The following is a 22487-nucleotide window of genomic DNA, read 5'->3' on the forward strand; positions in this document are numbered from 1 at the left end:
TCTTGCTTGTCTTCTGGATATATTGTTTATTTTCTTTCTTCAGTTACTATCAATAATGATTCATATGATTGCTAATGGAAATTACATGGTTTGATAAATGGGCTAACATTGAATATTGAAGAAACTGACCTAAGAAAAGAACATGTTAACCTACAAATTAACATGGTATCAGAGCTCAGGTGAGGACAAGCCCAAGCAAGATAGAAAGAAATCACTAAGAACTTTGTTTTAGGCCCTAGTAAGGAAGGAGAATCTATAAATATTAAGGCCTCATTCTGGGCATGATTTCTAGTCATAGTATCTATGACTAGGCTTAAATCTTATCTAAAGAAAGCAAAGATTTTAAAGGGCATATATTCCTTGATCTGGAGGACTGAGGGTCTAATATAATAGCCCAGACCAAGCCAAGTTATCTTTCAAACAAATTGGAGTTCTGGGTTCAACATAACACAATTTAGGGGGATCAAATTAACAGTGTTTTCTCAGAGGCCCGAATTTCTGTTTGGAAATATTTTTGAAGTTGTCCTTCGATTCGTACAGAAAGAAACTATTCAACAATTAGTCTTGTGATTATTCTCTAAGCTCTCGGCCCAAGTGAAGAAAGTATAATACTTAAGGATTTCTATGTCTTCATCCTTGATTGAGAAGGAATCCTTACCTCTGCAAATTGAAGGACAGACAAGAAGCCAACAAAAAAAAGGTTTCCTCAGACCAAGTATCAATTTTTGAAGTCCTAAAACTTCAACATTATTTGATCTATTTAATTAGTTTGAACAGAGGTCTTAATCCGTGAAGAAGGATGTTTCGAGCTTGGTCAGTCTGATCATATACTGGACATCATCCATCCTCAGTATTTGGCATTTAAGTATTGTTTTATGAACTATGGAATCTAAGCACACTTATTGATGCTTTGTAAAAGTCCGGTACATCTTGTAACCCTTCATCTTTTGGAAGGCAACTTGAAAAGCTACAGACTTCAAGCAGTATATGGCAGACAACGTCTTTGGTATGACTGAATCATATGTAAGACATGGCAATCAGGTTCATATTTTTGTATTATCATCATCTCAAATGAGTAAGTTGATGCACATTGTATAGTTATAAGAAGCCTGCAAAATGTGTGACTTCTTGTCCCTCTACAATAAAGAACACTATTCTGGCATCTCACTTGCAGGCAGGTTAACATTGGCATCATCACACATACATACTTACAATCAACATTAGGAGAAGTATTGGTAACCGAGATAGTTATGATATTTTGATAAATTATTGATGACAGTATCATATTGAAATTCTGATGTCAAGGCTTCACAATTAAAATTGGGAACAAGTCATGGGCATAGGTAGTTTGAACTTCTCTTTCCTCATCATTCAAATAAAGACTAGAAAAGAAGGAGCAATGTTCCATTATTCTAATCACAATGACATTCAAACCTGTATCATAAAGAAAAGGGAGTTGAGTCTCCTATACGAAAAGAAGACCTACGATGATGGATCTCCAGTTAAAACTCATCACCTTGATCTACAGTTTTGGATAGTAGCATAAAATTATAATTTGAGAACGAGAGGATAGTCACGACGAAAGGAAGAAAACCTTGTATCTGTGCAATAATTTGCAAAAAATCTATAATCTGATCTAATCCTATGGCCTGTAGAAATTTTGAATAATTTAACACATATTCAATGGAGATTATCCTGATCATGTACTAATGCGGAAAACATACACAATACATAAGCTCCTCTACGTTGATCAAGAATATAGCAACATCAATAACAATAAAACATCAAGAGCATTCACACATTAACACAGTATGTATCACGTGGAAAGCATCTCGCTAAAAACCCCACACTATCTGTATATTAATGATTGAGTCATGTAACATTACACAGCATAATACTTCTCACAAGTATCTCCACCTCTGTTACACACAATACAGCTCAGATCTGATCTCCAAATCTCTTCCACTGCTTGCCTGCCTCCACTGCTCAATACCTGCTCAAGAACTGATGAGAATTGCTTCCCAAACTCGATTTTCACCTGCAAAATAGTCACTCCCTCTTTGTGGACGTGAGCAAAGGCTAAAATGCGGGCCAAATACGTGAGCAAACTCAATCCTTTGATTGTGCAAGATCTGGTGCACAACTATAGTCACAACTGATAGCAATCTGATTCTCTACCACCTGTCCCTGTTGAACTGAACATGCACTGACATGCAACTGAGTTAACTGATGTATTCTTTAGTTGTATTATGAGTTAATAATTAGTTTAACAACTCATCATTAGTCTATCTGCAGTTAGACTAACTACAACCAGTTTAACTAAGTTAAACTGAACACAACTCCATCAACTGTACCTCCAGTCCACTAAACTCAACTCACTTGAGTTCTAACTGAAGTCATGCATGCAACAACTCAACTGACTCATAAGAAAAACGAATTTCCTTCTGACAGCTGCATGTGCCACTTCCGTAGCTCAAACTGAAGTGCTCCAAGAGAATAAGATTAAGTTTATAGTCCAAATATTATTGTGAGATAATAATATTTGACTTTTCTATTTTTGACAGCCAGTCTAAAAATAGACTTGATCACTCACACTGTGATCACTGACACTTTCATCAAAAATAGAAGTCCATCTATTTTCCCAACTTGATCAATCATCCATAAACATAGACATGATCCATATGTCTAAAAATAGACATAGTCTAAAAATAGAATTGCGCCAAAAATAGCCTGCGGGCCCACTTAGTGAAGGCGACTCTTTTCACTAAGCTCCATCATCTTGTTGCAATCTCAACACTCCCTCTCGACAAGATATGGATTATCAGCAACCCCTATCCTGCCTCGGTGGTACTCGAATTTTCTCCCGGTGAGAGCCTTCGTCAGAATATCAGCATCCTGATCCTCCGTTGGAATGTACGAAAGTAACATGATCCTCCGCTGCACATAATCTCTGATATGATGGTACCTGATGTCAATATGTTTAGATCTATCATGAAATACAGGATTAGCTGAGAGTTTAATGCAACTCTGGTTATCACAGTAAATCACAGTAGGATCCAAATGAGAACCGAACAAACCAACCAGGATCTTCCTCATCCATATAGCCTCGCATGCAGCCAAACTTGCTGCCATATACTCGGCCTCCGCTGAACTGAGTGCCACAGATCTCTGCTTCCTGCTGTACCAAGAAACTGCTGTCGATCCGATACTGAAGACCCCTCCTGATGTGCTCTTTCTGTCTGTTGGGCTCCCTGCCCAATCTGCATCCGTGAAGCCACATAGCTTCACCTCATCCTCCTGTCTGTACCACAAACCATATCCCGATGTGCCTCTCAAGTAGCGCAATACATGCTTGCCCGCCTTCCAGAAGAGCTTGGTAGGCTTAACCATAGCTTGTGAAAGCTAGTTAACTGCATAGCATATATCAGGTCGTGTATTGACCAAATACATCAGCGACCCCACCAACTGTCGATAAACAGTGGCATCCACTTCTTCTCCCGAAGTGGCATCCTCCTTCCTCCAACCTCCAGGAAGAGGAGTATCAACAGGCTTGCAGCCATGCATGTTGAACTTCTCCAGTATCTCTCGAGCATACTTTCCCTGAGAAACAAACAGTCCACCACTGCGCTGCCATATTTCCAATCCTAGGAAATAGTGAAGGAGGCCCAAGTCCTTCATCTCAAACTCTGTAGCAAGATCCTTCTTGCATGACAGTATCAACAGCTCATCACCCGTTAGAATCAAATCATCAACATACAGTACAATGATAAGCAACTTACCCTCCACCACAATCTGGTATAGGTTTGGATCCGCTTCGCTCTTGGAGAATCCAAGTCCTGTGAAATAGCTGTCTATCCGTGTGTACCAAGCACGTGGTGCTTGCTTCAACCCATACAGCGCTCTCTTGAGCCTGCACACATGCGACTCGCTGCTGAAGACTTCAAAGCCTTCGGGTTGCTCAATGTACACCTCCTCCTCAATGACTCCGTTGAGGAACGCAGTCTTCACATCCATCTGATGAATGTGCCATCCCATCTGCGCTGAGAGAGCAAGAATCGTCCGTATGGAAGAATACCTTGCGACAGGTGCAAAGGTCTCCTCATAATCGATCCCCTCAATCTGTGAAAAGCCTCGGGCAACAAATCTTGCCTTGTACTTCTCCACACTCCCGTCAGCTGTCTGCTTAACTTTGTAGATCCATCTCGAACCTACCACTGATTTCCCTTCCGGTCTAGGAACAATCTCCCATGCACTGTTTCTGACAATAGAATCATACTCTTCCACCATGGCGTCTACCCATGCGGGATCCTCCACAGCTTCCTCGAAAGAGGATGGCTCAGTCACAACACACTTGCTCATAAGAGCCATGTATCCAGTGTACCGATCAGGTGACTGTCTCTACCTGTGTTGGGCTGTAGGTGGTCCTACAACTTTCTCTGCATCTTGAGCCAGTCGCTCAGCTTCTGTCAAGCGCTTTCGCCCTCTGATGGTTGGCGCTGCATGAGTGGTCTCTTCCACTCCATGAACCTCGTCCTGTGGCTGATCCACGTCCTAAAGCTCATCCTTAGGAACTAATTGCTCCTCATCTGCATGCAAGTGTAGCTCCCTCTCAAGCGAACACTTCATGGCTTTCTCCTCCTGAAATTTTATATCCCGTCGCACAACAGTTTTACCACTGTCTGGCAAATACACACGATAGTTGTGGGGCGTATCAGTGTACCCCACAAATATCCCAACCTCTGCAGTCGGCTCCAACTTCTTTCTGGCATCCTTCGTCACATGCATGTAAACGTTAGCACCAAAAATCCTCAAATGAGAAAGATCAGGCTTCTTACCAGAATAAGCCTCCTCGGGTGTACTCATGCCAAGTATCCTATGAGGACAACGGTTCTGCACATAAACTGCTGTATTGCATGCTTCCGCCCACAAGTGAAGGGGTAGGCCCTGATCATGCAACATTGCCCGTGCAGCACCCACAATCGTTCTGTTATTCCGCTCAGCTACCCCGTTCTGCTGTGGGTTATGGGGAGCTATGAGCTCTCTACGAATCCCTTCTGCCTTGCAAAAACCCTTGAACTCGTCCGAGATGTATTCACCACCATTATCGCTCCTAAGAGCCTTCACCTTCTTCCCCGACTCCTTCTCGACCAGTGCTTTGAATTCACAGAACTTTGAATATGTCTCGCTCTTCTTCTGCATGAAGAAGATCCAGCACTTACGAGAGAAATCATCAACAAAAATCACATAATACCTGTGTTTTGCTGTCGAAGCAACTGAGAAAGGTCCACACACGTCTGTGTGAATTCTCTCAAGGATCGTCGTGGCGCGACTATCCTTCTCGTGAAAGGTGGCTTTCACAAACTTCCCCAAAGTACACCCCTTGCATTGATCTGACTGCGCAAGTGTGCCTTTAGGAAGCCCTGTAGTGATCTGCTGCAGTATCTTCAAGGCTCCATGGTGAAGGTGACCCAATCTCCTGTGCCACAACTCGCCATCATCCCGGCTCACCAATCCTTCTGCCTTGCCTGCCATTGCTGCGCATCCATCTACATGCAACTGATAAAGGTTCCTCACTCGAACCCCTATCTTCCGGGTCTCACCAATTGTCTTGCTGCGCAGGAAGGCCTTTCCCTCGCTGAAAACAACATCATACCCCTTGTCTTCTAACATCGCCACTGAGATGAGATTCTTCTTCAATCCTGGAACATGCATGACTTCCTTCAATACAAAGGGTTTACCAGACTCCCTCTCAAAGGAAATGGTACCGATACCGGTCGCACTGTATCTACCATCATCGCCCATATCGATGTGCACTCCAAGATCTTTGTCCTCCAGATCAGAGAACAAATCTCTATCTCCCGTCATGTGAAAAGACGCACCACTGTCCAGAAACCACACTGATCCCATCACACTTGAAACCAAGCATGCGATCAATGAAAAATCAAGCTCAAACTGAGAAGCTAAAGCCTCTCCCCCTGCAGATCCAGCAGCTTGCTTGTTCTTCTTCTTCTGCGGACAATTTGTGGCATAGTGTCCATGCTGGTGACAGTGAAAACACTTCACCTTGGACATATCCTGCTTCTTGCGTTTCGCACCAGACTGAGAAGCTTTCTTGCCCTTCCCTTTCTTTGCTTTGGCAGCCAAAGCACAATTCTCTTCATCAGCTCCCTTTGACGAAGATCCGTCCCTGGTACTCCGCCTGATCTCCTCCTGCACAAGATCTGACCATAGTCTTTCCCATCCTGGCAACTTCTCCCGACCATTGACAGAGTCCTGATAGGAATGCCAACTCTTCGGAAGACCAAGGAGAGCCAAGCTCACCAAGTCCTCATCATCGACAGTAACCCCCACACTTCCCAGCTCATCTCGACACTGAGTGAACTTCGTGAGATACTTGGGAATACTGTCTCCCTTCTCGCATTTGATGTTTCTGAGTTTATCTTTGAGTGCCAGCTTCCTCTGATCGCTCTTGCTTTGGAATAATTCTGTTAATGATTTCCACATCAAATATGGAGTAGCCTTTCCATGGAGGCTGGACACAATGTGATCCTTCACGCCCTCCAACAGAATTCTTCGACATTTTGCGATCTTCTTTTGCCAAGCATCAGTAGGCTTTGGGATATCCGTATCTATGAATTCCTTCAGCCCGTTATCATCCAATACTGCCTCCATCCTGTCCTTCCATGCAATATAGTTTGAGCTGCCCTCAAGAGCATACTCCAATCGCAATCCGTTGAAAGACATTGCTGCGTTGTCACCAAGAAAACACTGCTGCAAATTCGAATTCCACCAGCAACCAACTCAACTGCTTCCGATCAACCCTCGCTTGATATCCTGTAAAAATCTCTTCTACAAATCAAGCTGCTCCGATACCATGTAGAAATTTTGAATAATTTAACACATATTCAATGGAGATTATCCTGATCATGTACTAATGCGGAAAACATACACAATACATAAGCTCCTCTACGTTGATCAAGAATATAGCAGCATCAATAACAATAAAACATCAAGAGCATTCACACATTAACATAGTATGTATCACGTGGAAAGCATCTCGCTAAAAACCCCACACTATCTGTATATTAATGATTGAGTCATGTAACATTACACAGCATAATACTTCTCACAAGTATCTCCACCTCTGTTACACACAATACAGCTCAAATCTGATCTCCAAATCTCTTCCACTGCTTGCCTGCCTCCACTGCTCAATACCTGCTCAAGAACTGATGAGAATTGCTTCCCAAACTCGATTTTCACCTGCAAAATAGTCACTCCCTCTTTGTGGACGTGAGCAAAGGCTAAAATGCGGGCCAAATACGTGAGCAAACTCATTGGCATACTCAATCCTTTGATTGTGCAAGATCTGGTGCACAACTATAGTCACAACTGATAGCAATCTGATTCTCTACCACCTGTCCCTGTTGAACTGAACATGCACTGACATGCAACTGAGTTAACTGATGTATTCTTTAGTTGTATTATGAGTTAATAATTAGTTTAAAACTCATCATTAGTCTATCTGCAGTTAGACTAACTACAACCAGTTTAACTAAGTTAAACTGAACACAACTCCATCAACTGTACCTCCAGTCCACTAAACTCAACTCACTTGAGTTCTAACTGAAGTCATGCATGCAACAACTCAACTGACTCATAAGAAAAATGAATTTCCTTCTGACAGCTGCATGTGCCACTTCCGTAGCTCAAACTGAAGTGCTCCAAGAGAATAAGATTAAGTTTATAGTCCAAATATTATTGTGAGATAATAATATTTGACTTTTCTATTTTTGACAGCCAGTCTAAAAATAGACTTGATCACTCACACTATGATCACTCACACTTTCATCAAAAATAGAAGTCCATCTATTTTCCCAACTTGATCAATCATCCATAAACATAGACATGATCCATATGTCTAAAAATAGACATAGTCTAAAAATAGACTTGCGCCAAAAATAGCCTGCGGGCCCACTTAGTGAAGGCGACTCTTTTCACTAAGCTCCATCATCTTGTTGCAATCTCAACATGGCCTAGAGGTGATTTACGTCCAGCATAAATCTTCTAAACATTTTATTTAAATTTTTTTACGGGGCATCGTGGTTGTGCACATGTTTTGATCATACTCAAGATAGAACTAAGTCTGATATGACCTCTTCTATCATAATGCTATTCTTCAACACGTATAGCCATAAGTCCTCACAGATTTTTGATGTTGTACAAAGAGGTGTGTTGTAGGCACATATGCTACCAAAATACTGCCTTAAGGAGTCAAAGATCAGAAATGATCTTTGTAGCCATACTCCTCTATGGGACTTGCTAGTTCTGGAAAAGTCATATGCATACACATAAGGTGCCTGGCAACCAATGAAGAAGTGTAAATCCTATGGAGTAAAGGAACAAATTTGAGGGTTCTCTATGATTGTCTCATCTTCCACAATTTCGTTTCCAATAAGTTTGGTTCTCTTGAAGTATTGTAATTGAGATAGAAGAAATGACAATTGTTGAAGGATAATACAATGAGTACCTTTGGAAATGATCTTTCTCAGTGAAGTCTACAACTCTAATCTGAGTTTTCTTCAGATTAAAGTCTGAGGTTCTAATCAAAGATCAAAGATTGTTAAAAGGGACAATATGAAGAAGCCTAACACCTGATGAAACCATGTTGGTAGCAGTCATCTTGGCACCTTTGGGTACCCTTGGAAGTCTGGTCATTAAGAGAAGAAGTGCATAGCACTTTGAAGCAGTTTCTTGTAATGACCCTTATGTGCAAGAAAACAAAGGTACCTTGAAGAAAGATATGGATGCCTGAATAAGAAATCATGAATTAAGTAATTTGATGATTCAAGGCTAGGTGAACACCTGAAGCAAGGCTTCAGAGGGAGCGACAAAATCCCTGATGACTTTTCCTACCCAATAAATTTTGATAAATGTAAGTTATGTCAGTTGGGTATGATGACTCCGATGATCTCTGTCACCTCAGAAGGATAGGTTGCAGATATCTCGATGTTTATGTATGGATGAGATATGTCGATTAGAGTATAAATATATAGTAACTGATGATGATGATCCTCATGTTTATCAATATAAGAAGAAGTTGACTCTTAAAGTCAAGGTGGAAGACCTTACCATGTTGCATTGTTCCCTGCCCTTAAAAGTTGTTGGTCTGCATTCATATATCTTGTGGATCCCTGTTTATTTCTATGGATAAGCCTCATATATTGGAAAATTGCTTACTGAGGTATCCCTGTGACTCTATTATCTATGATTTGAAGTGCACTATCGAACATTGCTAGATTGACAATATGTGATGTATCTCCTGAGATCCACCTTTATTGCATGGATGAATTAAAGACTGAAGTCTGTGGCTCTAGGAACTCCATTGAGGCTGAATGAATAAAGTAGCAAGCATGGCTTATTATGAAGGCATTTGAGAAAGCTCTTCAGTAAGTCATTTGAGCACATATTGGAAACCACCACTTGGCATCAGGTACCACTTTATTTGGGATATGATCAAGCTCCAACATTATAGGATGGATGTACAGGATTACCACCATCCCTCTCAAAGCCTCCTATAAAGATTCTTTCAAAGAGAGGCAGGAAGTCATGGATAGACCTTACTATGAGGGTCTCGGTTGAACATTAAGCTCTGGGAGCTCCTGGGGGCTTGGGGTACTTCTTTAGCTATAAGCAACCATAGTGTGAGTGGTTCACCTTCTCCTAAAGGTGTATTGTGTACAGGGTGAGTGGTTCACCTTCCCCTGTGATACCCCATGATGATTGACATGTGTGTAGGGTGAGTGGTTCACCTTCCCCTACGATTGATGACACATGTGTGTATGGTGAGTGGTTCACCTTGCCCTACGATTGATGAGATATGCATAGGATGAGTGGTTCACCTTCTCCTATGGCATATAAGCAAGATGAGTGGTTCACCTTCTCGTGCAGACACCCCAGTGAGAGATGCATATAGGCATTTGCTGGTTGTCACATGTGGACATGTCGGTGGGACGTGGTTCATCCTTTGCCCACATGTAGGATGCTCATTCCCTACGATCGATGGTTGACATGTCAGTGGGACGTGGTTCATCCTTTCCCCACGTGTAGGATCCTTCCAACCATTGATGATTGGCATGCATGTAGGATGTGGTTCATCCTTTCCCTACTCTCGGTGGTTTGCATGCGCGTAGGATGTGGTTTACCCTTTCCCTACAATGGTTGTGACATGTGACTGTAGGATGTGGTTTATCCTTTCCCTATGCGTGGTTGTGACATATGTTTGTAGGATGTGGTTTCTCCTTTCCCTACATGTGGTTGTGAGCAGGATGTGATATATTCTTTCCCAGCTGGTGTTCCAACATCATCCTACCCATGTAGTCTAGGACACATGGGAAGTACCTCTCATCTGGTAGCACTACCAATGGACGGATCATGTACTGCCATACTCCCTATGAGTAGGATGCATGATTTTCAACAACTTGATCACTTGGGATCAAGTCCAATTAGGGTTCGGGCCAGGATCAAGAATACATACTCATTCTTCCTCGATAAAGCCACCCTAAAATGTCAAGGTCATTTGATCTAATAAATTTCCTATATTATAATCAAAACAATGTGTATCATTAATATCTATTAAAACTCCATTTAGTCCAACTTCTAGCTAGCTAGATCTGAACTTCATGCAGAAGACTCTAGCTGATTGGCAAGATACCAGTAATACAAAAAAATGGAATTTAAATAAAGGAATAACACATTTATCCTAGGTCCCAAAATGCTTCGAATCCAGGATGTTTGGAACTATAAAAGAGAAGAGGGTCAAACTACTAATTGTATTGACATCAAATCCCAAGAACAAATTACAAGTAGAAAGGAGAATGAAGCCCCATGATCAAACCTATTTATCCATCTCTGAAGACTAATTAAATAGATGTATCGTCCTTTTAAGTAATGTCCTGTCACCACTCAAATTCTCACTACATTGAAAATTCTAAAGTTGCCATAATCATAAGATCCTGGAGGCAACTACTAGGCAAGCCACCTGCTTTGACCTTAGAAGCCTCACCTAGAAGTTGCCTCTATGCTCTTACATTTATGGTTTAGACTTCTAAACATGGTGAGAGTTTGAGCAATAACAAAGCCCCACTCTTCACCAAAAATAGGCATGCATGCTCACTCTAACTGAACCTTGAACATAATTTCTTAAGCAAGACATAATAATTTGTGTGTAAGTGGATAACACTATATGCAAGGCACACTTAATTGTAACTAGATAGATAAGATTAAGTTTGAAATAAACTACATGTATCCACCTTGACCAATGTACTCTCTTGGGCATGAGAATTCCTTTACCATAAATAATTTCCAACCAACTATAACCCTGCAAGTATGATGCCATGTAACACCTATTTGATTTCTAACTTATTGTACATTTATATTTTGCACCAATAAATGTAAATTCCAAGTTTTTCATGAGCAATTTTGTTCCCACAAGGAGGTTGGACTTGGTACAATTGAATATGGATTCTACAATTTTAAGGTGAAAGAAAGAAGGCTATAAGTATCCAGTTGTGTTTATGGGATTCTCAATTTTTCCAAGTTGTGTCAGTGGCTAAAGAGGCAACCAAGTATGCAACATTTTAGCAAGATTTTGTCCAATAGCCACAAGATGCATAACGTTATAAACACTCATTCATGCGTGCATTTTGAATCAACTAAGACTTTTACTGTTGAGGCTCCTAACGAAAATGCTTATTGGCAAGGGAAATCTTTGGTGTTTGTATTCACTCTTGATGTGTTTCTGTTTCATATATTGATGTTATTTCTCCTTACCATAAAAAATTGTTTATTTTACTACTACAATCCTTTTTTGTGTTCTATTTATTTTATGTATTTTATGTTGACTATCTTAAACTATTGACATCTATAGTCATCAAATATTATACTCTAACCTTGATTCATAATGAAAATCATAGAAACAAAGACATGAATTAAAAGTTAGATGACATGGAAAAAATGCCACATTTTCATGTATCCTGTGGAAAGATGCCAAGAACTTACATTAGGAAAACCTAACCACCAGCGGCACGCTGCCTTTATGGAAAAAAGGGCATCGAAGAAGATGGGTCTAGGTGGAGTTCATGCATTCAAGTTCAGGTGAAGGAAGAGGTCGAATCTAGATCAACACCCTAAACTAAAGACTCTGAAAACTCACTAGAAGAAAGGACCATTGTCAGACGAGTGAAACTCCTCTTGAGTTTAATTATTCATGTGAACAGAAAATATTGATTTGTGAGTTGCTAAGAATGCAACCTAGAGTATTTTTCACCCCAATAAAATTTGTATCCAATTTTAAAACATCTATGTCTAATTTATAGTGTGAATTTATTATTAGTTGTTTCATTCATTGCACAAGGGTTGTATACTGTAATTGTTAGATGCTTGTTGTAGCAGAGTATTTTGCATAAAATAGAGGGGTAGAAGTAATTTAACTGTTTTTCTTGATTATTTTAAGTTGTTGCTCATTCTATTCTTTGTTTATTTTAATTTCTCCCGAAAACCTCTGTTGAATCCAGCAAGGGTGAGCTTTGAAAGTAGAGCCATATTGCAACAATTCAGGAGTGATTTAGTCACTGCGTTTTTCAAAAGTCTTGTTTTTATCGAGAATTCCAAATCAAACCCAAAGACATGAAAAACAAACCTTGAAAACAACCAAATGACCAGAAATAAATGAAATGCATGCCAAGCAAACAAAATAGTTAATGAAATGTATGTGTTTTTATCATGGAAACAGGGGCATTTTGAGCATGCTCTGATTTGCAAAGCATATAGAGGTGTGGATAGAAGAAGTATCCAAACTTTTATTAAAATATTTAATCGTAGATGTATAAATCTTATTAATAGGCAGGGAATTGAATACCTAAATTTCAAAATGATAACTCTCGAGAAACAATTATCTATCCATCTCTGCACAATGATGTTTCTCATATTGAGAAAATTGGCTAACGTGTAGATTTCCTTCAAATCGAAACTCTAGGAATGCATATGATTCATCAAACAATTGATCATGCAAGGAAGGAAGTACTGAATTTATGAAATGAGTGGTCATAGAGTAGTTTGTAAAGGAAAAAGATCTGATGTAGTATCGATTCCCAGAAACCATCAGATTAGTTTCCATTAATCTCAACAAACTACTCTGAAAAAACAGATAAACAAGGGCACAAAGGGATGTTTCTCCCCAAAATTGGTCAATTGCAAAGGAGGGTCATCAACGATAAAAAAAAAACACTAAGATCAGTAGGTGACTACTTCGTTTAGTTTAGGGCATATAGCATTGATTTGGTTCTCCCTGAATAGTAAAGATCAAAATCTTGATTTAATACGACATTAGTTAAGATTCATTTTCAAATAGTAGCAAAGAGAAATCATTGCAATTTCATATACCCTAAAAACTTGAATTACATTTTCATTGTGGAGGATTTAGAGAAAGTGTGTACATACTTGGTCAAACTTTAAGGTAACAAGAGCGATGTCTGAGGACAGGCCAAAAGTAAAAGCAATGGAGGAACCAAATCCGTGGAAGAAGAAAGAATTCCCCATAGAAGAAATTGCTAACCCTCTTCACACAATCATCCAGCTGGGTGACTCTGCGGGTGCCATCAACAGTTGGCCACTATCTCGTGACCATGTAATGACTCTACTTTCCAAGTGATTCATCATACATGTAATTTCGTTTTCTGCCATTTGATGTTAGGGTGTTAAGCTTGTGCATACAAAGAGCTTAATATAATGAAGCTCGTTCAATGAACTTGCACCACTGATATCATTGAGATCAAAACCCCAACATGAAAGCACAGTGATAAAACTGAAAATGGAGTGGATTAAGTTTGGGCAGACGAACAACATAATATAATGAAGCTTGTTCAACGAACTTGCACAACTAATATCATTGAGATCAAAACCATGACATGAAAGCATGCTGATAAAACTAAAATTGGAGTGGTTTACAGAGTAAGTTTTATGGATTAAATTATAGATTTCTTGCCAGCGGGAATCATAGGGCGGGACATGATGATGAAGAACAATGAATATTCTATGGAATTAAGTGGGACGAATTTTGACTAAGAGAAATAAGGGTATACTAAGATAGGATGCATAGTACTTATTCAAACCACCATGTACATATTCAAACCATCATGTACATATTCTCCATTATGAATACTCAGAAATATATATCAGCAAGGATGCAAGCTTTACACAGTCATCTATTCAAGAAATACAGTGCGCAAATTGAAAAGGAACCTGACCCAGCCACTTGTATAACAAATTCAACTTCTAGAGAGTATGCTACAGCCCTAGGATTAACTGCTATGCCAAGGGAATGATTGTCCACTATTAAATCTACACCAGAAATTGATAAATTTTGTCCCACTGATTTGAAGGTTTAATAATAGCAATCAACAACCCATTCACTTGAGAATTATCTTCATGAAGAATTGTCCCTGCATTAGAGTTGAACTCGCCCCTTTAGGAGACAATCCGGGTGCTATTCTTTTCGCTACAACTTCTCTGGAATCACAGCTTAAAGTGGTTGCCTCCACCCATGTGCAAGTTGAGGATTGAAAAATAGGCCTTTCACTCGGCCATCAATTCTTTTTGATCCCACTAAAGCAGCAGACGTTAGTTTGGAAAGCGTTTATGATATTGCTCTCAGAGGGCTTGATGAACTCTCCACAATTGAGAGATCCTTTGCTACATTTAAGAATACTTTGTTCAATTCAGAAAGCCTACAGATAGACCGGGAGCCTCAAAATAGAGAATACAATGCAAAACTAGATAAATCTGTTGCCACAGTCTTGCATTTGCTGTCTAGATATTTGCTTCTTTGTAACCTTGCTCACAAGATGGTGGAGTACTTGATTCGGCGATCCAGTTTAATCACTTTCTCTCGGATTCAATCAACTTCCCTTCCAAATCCATTGTCTCCTTTCCCATAAATGAAGGAGAAAAAATCAAATCCCAAAACAGACTTGCCAGACTGTATGAAATTAAAGTTTAAATGTTAGACATGTGTTTACAAATTAAAATTGAAACTTGTGTATGGAAACATTTGTAGCCCGAGACATAAAATCACATTCAGAAAAATCTCAAATGCACACACACATCCTCAGGCCAAGAATGTTTCGGCGTAGCAATCAGTGTGAATCTGTGATTCTGAGATCATCATCATCGCCGGAAGAAGTCCAGAAGGATGCCATTTGCAAACTCCAGCTGCTAGCCAAATGGGGTGACGATCAGCGCCTCTCCATAGCTGAACCAGGCGCCGTGCCATATCTAGACCTTCTCTACTCCCCGAACACCAAACTGCAAGAGAGACCTTCTCTACTCCAAAATATCAAACCAACTCAATCAGTCACACACATATTAGTAATAACTCAAATCAACTACCAGCTATTATATATCTCACCATCTAATAATGTATACTTCAGTATCTTGTCTTGACAGGACTCCTTGAGCGATGACCCCCACGCGGTGATTTAGATCCTTCTCTACCCCTTGATATAGTGAACGCAGAAAAAGTAGAAGATGGTAGTACAAAGTATGAAAGGTTGCTTGGAAACCTGAATAGACCATGTCTGCAACTGCAGAGGAGGTGAGGATCTTGTCTAAGGATGATAATGAGGCTCGCTCATATATGGGTGCCAATCATTTCATCCCTTCTCTTGTGATTTTCTTGCAGTCACTATTGTTGGTTCTTCTTGATTCAAAAAGAGCTGGAGCAGCAGTAGCGGTTTTGCTGGTGCTTATATAATTTGTTGACATATATTGGCAATAAGTCCAGAATGGTGCATGCTGGAGCTGTTTGGAAAATTGTTCATCTTCTCGGTGCTGGTGAAGTTGATTGTATAGAAATATGTATTTGCATTCTTTATAACCTAGTAACTGTTGAAGAAGGAAAGGAAGCAATCCTTGAAATGGACGGTTGCATTGTGGCCATTGCAGAGCTACTTGAAACAGGCACCCCTAAACAACAATAACAAGCTGCAACTACTCTTTTGTTGTTATGCACAAATAACACTCACCATTGTCAACTGGTTTTACAAGAAGGTGTGATTCCCTCCTTAGTAACTCTTTCTGTGAATGGAAGTTCATGGGGAAGGGACAAAGCACAGAAGTTGTTACAACATTTCAGAGAGCAATGACAGAGGGATGCTTCATGGCTATCTACTTCTCCCAAGGTAGTTATATGTAATATAGAGGCAACATCGATGAAACCAGAAAACTTGTCCAAAAGAGGAAAACGTGCTCAGGTAAATGTAACATTTTTGCATGAAGGACACTGTAGAAGGTGGGCTATAATAAGGTGCACCGACAGGTGAATGATTAATAGCTATCACGATTAGACAGATTCACTGACAATAACTTCCACGACCATTCATTTCTTGTTGGTTTTCCCAAACTTTACACTAAACTAGTGCTCACAATAATCTCAACACATATATAAATATGACCCTCATATAAAATGAAATTTAATGCAGGAGTAACGCTACAATTTCGCATATAAAGCTTGAACTTCAATTAATGCACAGAGAAATAACGTATATACCAAGATTTAGTGGGGCAGAGAGCCCAATTTAGGTCCTGCATTCTAACAGTTGCAGATTTCAGAGAGTCTAGATAACGTTGAGGTTTAGAAACAAACTCACAGAAAATGACCACAAAAATTAGTGGCTCAAATTGGAGCAAGACCAGTAATTGCCCGCTTTGATACCATGTTAGACACACACATGGTAGCAACATAACATCAAAGATAAAACATGAGAATCCATTTTTATTAACAAGTGATATACATTTATAGTACATGGTTGTGACCGTTGGGTTCCACATCCCAAGGTCTCTTGGACTCCTTTTGTCTATTCGGCTTCCACACTAACCCATTGAGGATTAGGTGTCTAACAGAATTTAAACACGATGTAACTTTAATAGTGCGCTACTCACCCCTGGCTCACCACTGATGGCAAATGTGAGGCTATTTCAAGCATTGATGTGGATAATATCATTTTATTTTCTCTTATGTGTAGTATTCTACATTGACACAATTGGGATTTTTAGCAAACAAAATATTTGTATCAAGGGTTAACTCCTTGTGCATTAGCGCTGAAGAGGTCGAGTCATTATGAGTGATCTATTCATTATGTGGGAGAACACTACAAGCTCCATGTCAACATGAAGTGTAGATATTGTGAGCAATTATGATTGAGTTTTTGCAGATTATCCAGTTGTTCTACATTTGGTATACATGGTAATAAGGAAATTACACTTTACAAACAGACACCCTTGAAACCAATACCTAGTCCTATAAAAATAAAATGGTCCCAATATTCTTAGTTAGAGGTGAAGGATTCTCCTAAGAGATTAGTTTGTTGGTTTGAGGCATTGTATTTGGCCTTGGATACTAAGTGGTTAAGGGCTTTAGGAGTTAAGAGTTAAGAGCCAATGGCTTGGGGTCCATGGGATTTAGGGTCGAAGGGATTAAGAGTTAGGGGATTTAGGTGTTTAAGGTTAAGGGTTAGGTTTTAAGGTGTTTAGGGTTATGGGCTACATTTAAGGGTCATGGGTTAAGATAATAAGGGGTTATTTCTTAGGGGTTCATGGATTCTAGGTTAGCAGTTAAGGACTTAAGGTTTAATGGGCCAAGGGGTTGATGGGTTTTTAGCTATGAGTGTAGGGGTTAAGGGATTATGGCTTGGGGGTTTAGGGGATAGGGATTTTCATGGTTATGGGTTAATGTCTTATGGGTTGTGATAATGGGGCCCCTAATCCCTTATCACCACTAGTGAGGGTTCCCCTTTCAATTTTTCTTGTTCCATTCCCTCTAGGCCCCCTAATCCCCTTATCACCACTATCGAGGGTTCCCCTTTCAATTTCTCTTGTTTCCTTCCCTCTAGGCCCCCTAGCTCTTGTGACATTATGTCCTAATTCCCTTATCAGTCACTAATGCTAGTATTATAGTCTTAATGAACCATGCTTGGACATCCCAGTTCTGCCCATCCATGCTACCCTTGTGTCCCCTAATCCCGTTCAATACACCAAAAAATACTCATCCCACCTTTTTGGTTATGTCATTCAACTCATCCTAACATTATGAACCCAAAATTTGGCCCCAATGCCCCTACAACTACACCCTTGGGCCACCATGACTAAGGGCTTAAATGTAGTAGGGCTAATGAGTTGTGATAAGGGGGCCCATAATCCCCTTATCACAACTATTAGGGGTTCCCCTGTCAACTACAGTTGCTTCATAAAGAAGATAAATTGAGAGAAAAAGACAAGTGCTAAGGCATGCTAAGATGTGTCAAGTGCCAGGGTGTGGCGCCAACGCATGCTAGGGAGTGTTAGGGTCAAGTGTCAGGGAAACACAAGGGAGAACTAATTTCAAATGCATGGAAATGAATGAATATGAGGGCGTAATAGGGAGTGTCAACAATGTCCATCTGTGATAAGGAGGGAATGACAAGGTATGGTAGGCAGTGCCAAGGCATGTTAGAGTGTTAGGGAAACATGCCAAGATGTGCCAAGTGTCAAGGTGTGTCAATTCTTGATAAGGAGTGTTAGTGAGTGCTAGGGAAACACAAGGGAGCATTAGGTCAAAATGCATGGAAATGAATGAATAAGAGTGTGTGAGAGGAGTGTCAGCGAGTTCTAGGTGTGCTAAGGAGGGAGTGGCATGGTATGCTAGTCAGTGTTAAGGCATGCTAGAGTGCCAAGGAAACATGCTTCCAAGATGTGTCAAGTGCCAGGGTGTGCCAATGCATGCTAGGAAGTGTTAGGGAGTGTCAGGGGAACACAAGGGAGCACCAAGTCAAATTAATGCATGGAAATGAATGAATGAGAGTTTGTGATGGGAAGTGTCAGTGAGTTCCAGATGTGCTAAGGTAGGAGTGACAATGTATGTTAGGTAGTGCTAAGGCATGCTAGAGGCCAGGGCAATAAGCTAATATGTGCCAAGTGCCAGGGTGTGCCAATGTATTACAAGGAGTGTTAGGGAGTGTCAGGGAAACACAAGGGAGCACTAGTTTCAAATGCATGTAAATGAATGAATAAGAGTGTGTGACAGGGAGTGTCAGCGAGTTCTAGGTGTGCTAAGGAGGGATTGACAAGGTATGCTAGGTAGTGCCAAGGAATGCTAGAGTGCCAAGGTGGCATGCCAAGATGTGTTAGGTGTCAGGGTGTGTTAATGTGTGCCAGGGAGTGTTAGGGAGTGCCATGGAAACACGAGGGAGAACTAGTTCAAAATGCATGGAAATGAATATATAAGAGTGTGTGATAAGGAGTGTCAGTGAGTTTCACGTGTGCTAAGGAGGAAGTGACAAGGTTGTATGCTAGGTAGTTCCAAGGCATGCTAGAGTGCCAAGGGCATGTCAAGCAGTGGTAGGGTGTGCTAGGGAGTGCCAAAGAATGCCAAGGAATGGAATAGAAAAGAATTCAACCATATATTCATAGAGAAATAGGTCCTTGAGACTCATATGATATATGTGCAACAAAATATTATTCTAGAAGGATGCATGAATTCCTTGGTAATGGAAGATGGACAAATGATAAATCAAATAGAGCAGTGAAGGAAGAAAGAACAAACTGTCTGGAAACATAAAATTTGTGTGTGATGGCTGAAAGAAGGAGAATGAAATTTGAAATTCTTCCACAAGGGAATGGTAAAACACCAACATAACAATAGGATATTTTCCCTATACTTTAAGGATGGGAAATGCTTGCTCCGACATACAAAGTTCGAGCAAGAACTTGTTTACTATTTTTACTCCCTACTTACACATCCCACACCCAACAGATCAACTATATCCAACGAATTACTTCGCATATACCCAACTTAATCCATCCAGCCTAGAATGAGGCATGATGCGAGAAGTTTAGTTCATAGAAGTGGAAGAAGTAGTGATGGCGATGTCAAAGAATAAAGCCCCTGGTCTCAATGGCTTCAATACATACTTCTTTCAAGCTTGTTGACATTTCTTAGGCACAAAGGTTCTTGCTTTGGTTGAATAATCCCACCACTCACAAATAGTATGGCATGGTATTAATGCTACTTTTATTACATTAATTCCAAAATCTAATAGAGTGGATAATGCCAGTGGTTTTAGACCAATCACCCTTTGCAATGTTGTTTATAAGATCATATTGATTTCTATCGCCAATCGTCTTAAATCTCTATTGAGTGGTATCATTTCACCAGAGCAGAGTGGTTTTTTCAAAGGATACCAAATTTTGGATGGGATAGTGGCATCTCATGAGGATATCCACTCCATAAAGAGATCCAAACAGGCCAAAATGTTGATAAAAGTAGATCTCTCAAAATCCTATGACCAATTAAATTGAGATTGTCTGCTCCAAACCCTTCAAGCGTTTTGGCTTTCAAATCCGTGGATCACTTGGATTAAGTCTGTAGTTTCTACTCCCTTTTTCTCCCTTCTTTTGAATGGATCCCCACCCATGATTTTTAATCCTTATAGAGGTCTTCGATAGGGAGATCCTATTTCCCCTTTTCTATTTATCTTAGCAGTAGAGGGATTGGGAAGATATCTCAAAGAAACAAGGCGACAAGATACCATCTGAGGACTTTGCTTATATGGTAATGATTTTCCAATCACTCATCAACCATTTGTTGATGATACTATGCTCTTATGAATTCCAATAGTGGGGGAGACTATGGCTTTGAAAACCATTCTCGTGACTTCATGTAAGGTGATAAACACTGAAAAATCAAATATAAATTTATTTAATGCTAGTGTTGTTGTTCAAAGACATTTTGCACACCTTCTGGATTTCCAAATAGGCAAACTTCTTGCTAAGTACCTAGGAGCTCCGCTAGTGGAGAACTCCTTGAGATCAGCCTGCTAGTAGGACATACTTCATAGCTCTCCAACACATGCGATAGCTTAGCGATCCACTCTCTTAACTTGGTTGAATTCCTAGTCCTTCTCAAGTTTGTCCTTAAAGCTCTTCCAATTTACCAAATGTCAATCTTAGCAACCCCTAAAGTAACTTTCAAAACCATCACTGCCCTATATAGAGAACTTCTCTTGAGAGGATCTAACAAATAAAGAAAATGGTCATTAGTCACCTGGGAAAAACTTTGCATCCCCAAGCTGGTAGGGGTTTAGTCCTGAGAGACCCAGAGATATTGAATAAGGCAATGGGAGTTAAATTATGGTGGAGGTTTCTTTAGGGAGGTAATGAAATTTCGAAACAAATTTGGAATAGGAAATACTATCACACCTCCTCTTAGTCGAATATGTTAAGAGCTACCGAATTTCCCTTAGGTCCCTCTATATGGAATTTAGCACGAGCAAACTAGAGTATTATTCAAAATCATGCCTTTTGGGAGATTAGGAATGGTCGCATCACACTCTTTTAGAAAGACACTTGGCAACAAATGCCTCACTTGGGGGACCGTGAGGAAATTCAAGCATTGGAGGTTTTTACTTCATAGCAATAATTTACTAAAATAGAGGGATCAGTCCCAACTCAGCTAGGAACACACAACACAAAGGAAATGCACAACTTTCAGCAGAGCAGTCGACATGGATGCGACAGTCACAACATACAAGATAAGATAACACGAACAACACTCATAGATCAGTCTGAGATGAGTGTGCCAGTTGATATAACCAGGTTCATGAGAAAGGTTTGTCTGATGTCCGATAGAGCAGTTGACATAGATGGTGACAACATTAAATACATATGCAACACATTAACAACAAGATTCATATAATTGCATACAAATCAGTTCATATACAAGTATGTAAGTTAAACAACATAGATCATTAAAGCAACCGGAGCAGTCCAACTACAATAACAACATAGGCATGAAAATGTGTTGGCTTTTATTATATAAAGAAGTGTAAGTCACAGTCATACAATACACCATGTAAACCTGCTAGCCCCATCAGTAGAATGTTAGAGCCACATCCACCTACTCCTCTAAAGAGATGAACTAGATCCATGCAGTGGAGAAGCCAAGGCGAATTACAATACTGCCCAAGTCTTCTTCAAGATAGTCTTAGTAGAAGCTTGGCTAACCAAAAGCCCATATAATGAGTTATGAGGGACTATTTATAGAAAAGGGTGGGGTGACCCTTGACATTCCCCTTTGTGACAGTTCAACTACCCTCATGACTCTTCACCTACTCTATGATTGTTACATCCAACTGTTGACACTTGACTTACACTTGACATGACTCAACATTACAATGCACATGTACTCATGTGAGACAATGTGTCTTGAGCAAGCATTGCAAGACATCACTGACACTCGGTCCGCTGTGATGAGACCAAATCTTTGACATGCTTATGATGGTGAAGGTGGTGAGCTGATGCCAAGCTTGGTCATCCGTGATGATGTGCATGCACCTCATGGTGACATCTTGCTAAAGTGAACTCTTGCCTCTGTTGCAACCGTGCATTGGTTCGAC

The 22487-nt window shown here is 40.2% G+C and overlaps 1 pseudogene; it reads left to right on the plus strand.

Annotated features, from left to right (window-relative positions):
- The window catches only part of LOC149230236 (uncharacterized), an 84810-nt pseudogene that overhangs the window by 48457 nt on the left and 13866 nt on the right, over positions 1–22487 (plus strand).

Source organism: Pinus tabuliformis, chromosome J (genome assembly GCF_031772625.1).
Source record: "Pinus tabuliformis cultivar Carrire ecotype Pingquan chromosome J, CPIR1, whole genome shotgun sequence".
Classification (NCBI taxonomy): Eukaryota; Viridiplantae; Streptophyta; class Pinopsida; order Pinales; family Pinaceae; genus Pinus; species Pinus tabuliformis.